The 8,662-nt window shown below is 37.8% G+C and overlaps 1 non-coding gene across 1 annotated transcript; it reads right to left on the bottom strand.

The window, feature by feature from the left end:
* Positions 1–274: 274 nt before the first annotated feature.
* TRNAE-UUC (transfer RNA glutamic acid (anticodon UUC)) lies at positions 275–346 on the bottom strand. Its single transcript has one exon. It is a non-coding gene; the product is annotated as a tRNA-Glu (tRNA).
* Between the last annotated feature and the right edge of the window lie 8,316 nt (positions 347–8,662).

Below are 8,662 nucleotides of genomic sequence, written 5' to 3'. Positions count from 1 at the left end.
TAATTCACAAAAATTAGATGGATATGTATTAGCTAAGTTCAGGTTCAGATGAAAGTCTCAGAGCTCATTGCTGTCATACAAGGAGTGAAGGAAAACAAAAACCACTAACTTGCATTTATTCAGTGAAACAGTTTTGGTACAAGTGCTTTGCAACCTCAAACTATTGTACACTAAAAGGAAATGAAGGCACATACTGTGACTTTTCCTGGCAGTTATGTATAGACTAAACCCTTTAACTCTCCAGTTGATCTCGGAGAGACAGCAGTGATCTTAGTTCCCTGCCCAGGAATTGAACCTGGGTAGCCTGGATGAAAACCAGGAATCCTAGCCATTAGACCACCAGGGACTAGAGGCTAGAAGCAAAGTGGCCCTGGCTCTTTCCCCCATTTGAAAGCAAGAATGTTTCAAAGAGGCAAAAACTGTAAAAACAGGTCCAAAGTTTATTATTAGAGACACAGCACAAGTGAGAGAGCACACAGAGAAACAGGTTGGTTATTTAAGACTGAAGCTGGGCAGAAATACACACCCGGAGGGATGTGCAGGCGTCCTGAATGAGGAGCTCAGTAAAGAGGTGATTTAAATCACTTATATAGGACAGTCCTTCCGGGTCTTTGTTTACCATTGCTAGTTATCTTGTTTCTTTTCCCACATCTGACCTGTTCTAGGACACTCTGCAACATGCGTGCACATCTTTATGCTGAGACAGATCCCACCACAGAGACATGTGGGTGCATGTCCGCACTTATTATGGGGTAGTGGCCCCTCCCTTTTTGACCCCCAAAGAGTCTTCCTGCTCATGTCCAGACAGGGAAGTTTTGCTTGACCTCAGGAGTGGTCATCTTATCTCTTTACTTCAGCAGAGCTCAGCTTCTGCCATTAGCTTTGTCCTTGGAGTGTCTGGGTGAGAACAAAGCTTCATAGTTTTGCTCTCCTTGACAGATCCAGGCTGTCTGGCCCAGGGGGCCATCTGTCTCCTACCTCATAGTGACTGATCTCTGCCCTCTCACTCCTTCTGAAATAAAACCATTTGCCTTAGTGCTGCTGAATCTCATTGATTCCTTTCCATCATCACTATATACATAACCCATACCCTAAAAATTGTCAGGCTTTGTAACATAGACATAATCTTAGAAGTTTGTGGTATACTTTTATCAAAAGCAATGCTGTAGGAGGTCTGGAAAAAATACATTGGCTTTAATCATGCACATTATTCACACAATTGTCTTTTACAGCTATACAAATCCTTCTATGTCTCTGTTGTAATAATTTGTGTCTAATTGGTTGATATCAAGGTCTTTTTAAAAAAGTTTATTGTTACACACTAATATTTATTTTTATGTTAACTTGTGACACAAAGGACTATTGTATTGTATTGCAATAGAAACAACTTTGAAGTTTGAGTCCCAAGACTTTTAAATCTTTGTAGAAGAATATGATCATACTTGGAAAGGAGAGGATTATTTAGGAGGAGGCTATGCCCAAATTATTAGTGCTTGGAAAGGAAGTAACAGAAAAGGTACTTGATGTAAGCTTAAAACTTTTACTTTGTAAATCCCTGCACCCTTGGCATTGTAATCTATGCCTATCTACCACCACATGAGATGACTTAAGCATCGCCTTGACTTCCCAGATGGCACTGGAATCTCTTTCTCAGATTCCTTTGGTTCTGTTTTTTTCTTCATCACATGTTATTTGGTTAATATGCTTATAAAAAGGAATTCAAAATCTACAAGATCATTGTTTTTCTTTTTAATGACAAATATATGAAGTGACTTGCCTCTTAACCTCAGGGAAGTTTCCATTTCATAAATAATAGCCATTTAAAGATGAAAGTGATCTCAAGGATAATCTTTGACCAGTTTCCTCTGTGGTCAACTTTTAAAACTATAAGAATTTTTTTTGTTGTTGCCACTTGATAAAATATAGCAGCACACCTGTCTCTCACATGTGACTATACATATATTATCTACAGGACAAGGGGACATCTATTTATCTACAGGTAATGGGTGAGAAGAAAGGAGGAGTGAGAGAATCTCTTTTGGGGAAAAACTGTCTTAGTTCCATATATGCGTGATTTTATACTATTTTGTCAGAAAGATTTAGACCTCTGTACATGGTTGGAAAAAGAGAAGCTAAATTGATTTGCACTAGAAAGAACAGGGTTATTTGTAGGTGTGGCAAGCCAGATAAGTATAAGGCAGTCCAAGCTGAAGAGAGACAGGCATAATTCATCAGCAGCTGAGGCTTTATAACATTACATTTTAAGTTGTTAATGATCTTACCTTGTGATATAAAATCTTATTACCTCTTGTTTTTGGTCTTGAGATGGTGGTGCTAAGGAGAAGGGACAGGACTCCATTCAGAAGGATGATATGGTATGGACAAGGGACAGTACTTCTAGGATGTGAGAAGCAGAACATAATTTAAGAGTCGAGTTGAAGAAATGTTTGCTGCTTGCAGTGTGATGGACTAGAAGATCTGGGGCATTCTCCTGCTTTAGAACAACTAGATTCTGCATAAATCATACTTTTTCCCCTTCAAGGACCATCCTCTACCATTACCTTCCAAACTAACAAACCAAAGTGTACAGGTCCAGAGCTCAAAAAAGTATGTACTGGGAGATGGGAGTCAGGGATGCTTCCAGGCAGATATTCAAAGAACCACTGGTGTCCAGATAAGTGCTTTGAGCCCACTATGGGTGGTGTATCTGAGCTTGGGACTACCGTGTCCACTTCAGAGGTCAATTGAAAGTATGCCAAGTTTGTGGTACCTCCTGGCTACAAGGAGGAGTAGGAAAAGCATCCCACTGGCACTTTTGGGATTTCCACAGACTTTCAAGCTCAAAGAACTCACAAAGAGCACTAAGCACTGGAGGAGACAAACCTCTATGAATGAGAGTCAGCAGAAACAATTAACAACAGATTTAGATTCACAAAGACCTCACATACTGGATCTGTTAGAATCAGAATATAGAAAGCCTATACATGACATATTTAAATAAATAAAGGATGAAGTCACAGAAGTAAGCAATCAGAAAAAATGGAATTTAAAAATGAAAATTATAATTGAACAATTGAAAAGAATTAAATGGAGGCATTGAGCAGCATATTAGACATAGGACTAATGAATAGGAAAATATATCTGATGAAATTCTTTTCTTTTAATTGAAGTATAGTTACCTTACAATATTATATAGTTTTCAGGTATACAACATAGTGATTTGATATTTTTATAGGTTATACTTCATATAAAATTATAAAATTTTGACTATATTTCCCATATGGTATATTACCTCATTGTACCTTATTTATTTTATACCCAGTAGTTTGTACCTCTAATCCCCTTTCCCTAACTTGCATCTTCCCTCATCCCTCCCTACTGGTAACCACTAGTTTATTCTCTGTATTTGTGAAGCTGTTTCTGTTTTGTTATATTTGATCATTTGTTTTATTTCTCAGGTTCCATACATAAGTGAAAACATACCGTATTTGTCTTTTTCTGTCTGACTTGCTTCACTGGGCATAATACCGTCCAGTTCCACTGATGCTGTTGCAAATGACAAAATTTCCACTCCCATTCAATAGGTTACCCTTTCGTTTTGTTGATGGTTTCCTTCACATTGCAAAAGATTTTAAGTTTGATTAGGTCCCATTTGTTTATTTTTTGCTTTTGTTTTCCTTGCCTCAGGAAACAGATCCAAAAAGATATTGCTAAGACATATGGCAGAAAGTGTGCTCCCTATGTTTTCTTCTAGATGTTTTATTGTTTCTGGTTTTACATTTATGTCTTTAATCCATTTTGAGTTTATTTTTAGGTATAGTGTGAGAAAATGTTCTAATTTCATTCTTTTACATGTAGCTGTCCAGTTTTCCCAGCACCACATTGCAGAGACTGTCTTTTCCCCATTGTATATTCTTGCCTTCTTTGTCATAGATTAATTCACCATCTGTGTGTGGATTTATTTCTGGGCTCTTTATTCTGTTTCATTGATCTATGTATCTAATTTTGTGCCAGTACCATACTGTTTTGATTAGTGTAGCTTTGAGTATTGTCTGAAGTCAGGGTGTATGATACCTCCAGCTGTGTTTTGTTTTGTTTTGTTTTCTTCTCAAGATTGCTTTGGCCATTTGAGGTCTTTTTTTTGGTTCCAAACAATTAGTATTGTTCTAGTTCTGTGAAAAATGTCATGGTTATTTTGATAGGGATTACATTAAATCTGCAGATTGTTATGAGTACTAAGGACATTTCAAGAGTATTAATTCTTCCAATCCATGAACCTGGGATATCTTTCCATTTATTTGTTTTGTCTTCAATTTCTTTCATCAGTGTCTTATACTTTTCAGAGTATAGGTCTTTCACCTCCTTGGTTAGGTTTATTCCTAGGTATTTTACTCTTTTAGAAGTGATTTTTTTTTTTTTTTGCGGTACACGGGCCTCTCACTGTTGTGGCCTCTCCCGTTGTGGAGCACAGCCTCCGGACGCGCAGGCCCAGCGGCCATGGCCTGCAGGCCCAGCTGCTACGCGGCACGTGGGATCCTCCTGGACTGGGGCACAAACCCGCGTCCCCTGCATCAGCAGGTGGACTCTCAACCACTGCGCCACCAGGGAAGCCCTAGAAGTGATTTTTAAACAGGCTTATTTTCTTGCTTTCCCTTTCTGATGCCACTGTTTCCTTGTTGATTTTTTTGTCTGGATGTTCTGTCCATTGATGTAAGTGGTGTATTAAAGTCCCATAATGGTTTTGTATTACTGTCAATTTCAATTTCTCCCTTTGTATCTGTTAATATTTGCTTTATATATTTAGGTGCTCCTATATTAGATGCATACCTGTTTACAAAAGTTATATCCTCTTGTATTGACCCATTTTTCATTTGTTTTTTATTACCAACTTTGTTTCAAAGTCTACTTTGTCTGGTGTGAGTATTGCTACCCAAGCTTCTTTTTTTTCAGTCTGCATGGAATATCTTTTTCCATCCCTTCATTTTCAGTATGCATGTGTCTTTAGTTCTGAAGTGCATATTTTATAGGTAGCATATAGATGGGTCTTTTTTTAATTCAGTCAGCCATCCTGTGTCTTTTGATTGGAACATTTAGCCCATTGACATTTACAGTGATTATTGATAGGTGTGTACTTATTGCTATTTTGCTCCTTGTTTACTTGTTAATTGTTTTTGTAGTTTTTCTCTGTTCTTTTTAGTCTCTTCACTTATGATTTGACGATTTTCTTTTGTATTATGTTTGTGTTCCTTTCTCTCTAATTTTTGTGTATCTATTGTAGGTTTTTAATTTGTGGTTACCATGAAATTCATATATGTTGACTTATGACTATATCTACTTGTTTTAAGCTTATAATAATTTAAGTTCAAACACATTCTAAGAGATCTATATTTTTTATTACTCCCCCAGTGTTTTGTGTTTTTTATTTCATATTTTGCATCCTCATGTCTACCCCTTAATTGTTTATTGTAGTTATAGTTGATTCTACAATTGTCTTTTAACCTTCATACTAGCTTATGTAAGTGATTGATCCACTGCCTTTACTATATATTTGCCTTTACCGGTGGGATTTTTCCATTCCTATATCTTCTTATTTCTTGTTATTGCCTTTTCTTTTTCACTTAAAGAGACCCTTTAACTTTACTAGTAGGGTCAGTTTAGTAGTGATGGACTCTTTAAGTTTTTGCTTGTCTGGGAAGCTGTCTGTCTCTCCTTCAATCCTGAATGATGACCTTGCTTAGTAAAAAGTATCCTAGGTTGTAGGGTGTTTTTTCTTTCAGCATTTTAAATATATCTTACCACTCCTTTCTGGCCTGCAAAGTTTCTGATGAAAAATCAGCTGGTAGCCTTATGGGGGTTTCCTGGTATGTGGCTCTTTGTTTTTTTTTTTTTCTTGCTGCCTTTAAAGTTCTCTCTTTATCTTTAAGTGTTCCCATTTTAATTATGATATGTCTTGATGTAGATCTCTTTGGGTTCATCTTGTTTGAGACTCTCTGTGCTTCCTGTTCCTGAACTTCTTCAGGTTCAGGAAATTTTCAGCCATAATTTCATCAAATACATTTTCTACCCCTTTCTCTCTCTCTTCTCCTTCTGGCACCTCTATAACATGAAAGTTAGTCTGCTTGATGTTGTCCCAGATGTCCCTTAAACTATTCTCATTAAAAATTGTTTTTTGCTCTTCTGATTGGGTGATTTCCACTCTTCTGTATTTGAGGTCACTTGTGTATTCTTCTGTATCATCTAATCTGTTTTTGTTGTTGTTTTTAATTTTTATTGGAGTATAGTTGATTTACAATGTTGTATTAGTTTCCGGTGTACAGCATAGTGAATCATTTATACATATCTGTTGTTAATTCCTTCTAGTGTCGTTTTCATTTCAGTCATTGTATTCTTTACCTTTGACTGGTTATTTTTTATATTTTCTAGTTCTTTGTTGAAGTTCTCACTGCATTCATCTGTTCTTTTCCTAAGTTCAGTCAGCATGCTTATTACTATTGCTTCGAACTCTTTATCAGGTAAATTATTTATCTCTGTTTTATTAGCGTTTTTTCCTGGGGTTTTATCTTGTTCTTTAATTTGGAATGAATTCCTCTGTTTTCTCATTTTGTTTAATTTTGTCTGTCTTTATGAAATTAGGTAAAACAGTTATCTATTCTGTCTTGTGTACTTGTGTGGGAGCATCCCTGTGCGGTCTGTGTTGTGTGCCTGGTCGTTCTAGCAGGAGAGCAAGATCTGAAATGAGTGAGGGCTGGGTCTTCCCTGGGGTGCACTGGCAGCCCCCACTGTGGTGGGAGGTAGAGCTGGAGCTGGAGGGGCTATAGCCCAATACAGGTGCCAGCCAGGGCTTCTCCCAGGCTCAGTGGCATTCACTGCCTCATCAGAGATGAGGATATGGCCTGAAGGGCTGCAGCCGGAGCTCTGAGGGAGCTGGGCTTCTCCTGGCATGATGGCAGTCTCTGCCTTTCTTGGGGGCATTTGTGGGGCCCAAGGACTTGGTGCTACACTTTTGAGCTGGTTTCACTTTTTCGCAGGTGTGTGTGCCTTGGTTAAAGAAAGGGTTGTGGCTGGAGGGGTTAGAGCCACACTACTGGGCTGGTTTTGCACCTTTCCTGGTGGTTCTGGCAATAGCAGTCTCTTCCCTGGCCAGAGTCAGTGTTGGGGACCTCGTTGGCTTAGCTCCTTCCAAGTGCCTATCTGACAGTGTTCTTAACGCTTTGTTTTCTTGTAAATGTTTTTTCCTGATTCTGATTATTATACTGTTATGTTTATTTCTAGATTTAGCACCAATATTTATTTCCTCTACCCTATGAAAGATTAGAATTTAGCAGGATATTACTCCTTATCTTTACAACTCATCATATACTAATTTGAAAGTTAATGACTATGATTTTTCAATTACTTATCATTGCAACTTTAAATAATGTACTACATCTCATTCCACTGGCTCTAATGTGAATCTCAGTGCTCTTTTGTGCAGGATGAAGAAAAATTTTCCTGTATATTTTCTATCCGTTCTGTATCCTACCTTGTTAACTATAACTTTATTATTTATTTATTTATTTATTTATTTGCGGTACACGGACCTCTCACTGTTGTGGCCTCTCCCATTGCGGAGCACAGGCTCCAGACGAGCAGGCACAGTGGCCATGGCTCACGGGCCGAGCCACTCCGTGGCATGTGGGATCTTCCCAGACCGGGGCACGAACCTGTGTCCCCTGCATCACAGGACTCTCAACCACTGCGCCACCAGGGAAGCCCTATTTTTCAATTTCAAAATTCTATCCATCTGCTTATTTATTTTCTTCTGATTTTATTGAGATACAATTTTTATACAGCACTGTGTAAGTTTAAGGTGTACAACATATTGATTTGACTTAGATACGTAATGTAATAATTATCACAATAAGTTTAGTGAGCATCCATCTTCTCTCATACATATAAAATTAAAGAAATAGAAAAATTTTTTTCCTTGTGATGAGGACTCTTAGGATTTACTCTCTTAACAGCTGTAATACATAACATACAACAGTATTAATTATATTTATCATGTTGTACATTATATCCCTAGTACTTATTTACCATATATCTGGTAGTATCTAACTTTTGATTGCCTTTATCCAATTTCCCTTCCCCCTAACTTCCCACCTCTGGTAACCACAAATTTAATCTACTATACCTTAATTTTTATATCACCTAAGATATCTCATATTACCTTCCTGTTTAAAAGTTGCCTTTTCCTGGATTCTTTTTTCTTTTTTTTCCTGGGTCAATTTGATAAATACGTTTCCAATTACTATTGGTGAAAATGGTGGAAGGGGCATAAACTTTTTTTTTTAAAAAAACATCTTTATTGGAGAACAATTACTTTACAGTGGTGTGTTAGTTTCTGCTTTATAACAAAGTGAATCAGTTATACATATACATATGTCCCCACGCCTCTTCCATCTTGCATCTCGCTCCCTCCCACCCTCCATATCCCACCCCTCTAGGTGGTCACAAAGCACCAAGCTGATCTCCCTGGGATATGCGGCTGCTTCCCACTAGCGATCTATTTTATGTTTGGTAGTGTATATATGTCCATGCCACTCTCTCACTTTATCCCAGCTTACCCTTCCCCCTCCCCGTATCCTCAAGTCCATTATCTAGTAGGTCTGTGTCTTTATTC

This window comes from Lipotes vexillifer, unplaced genomic scaffold (assembly GCF_000442215.2).
Source record: "Lipotes vexillifer unplaced genomic scaffold, Lipotes_vexillifer_v1.1 scaffold159, whole genome shotgun sequence".
In the NCBI taxonomy this organism is placed as follows: Eukaryota; Metazoa; Chordata; class Mammalia; order Artiodactyla; family Lipotidae; genus Lipotes; species Lipotes vexillifer.
This window is presented reverse-complemented; position numbering and strand designations above follow the sequence as displayed.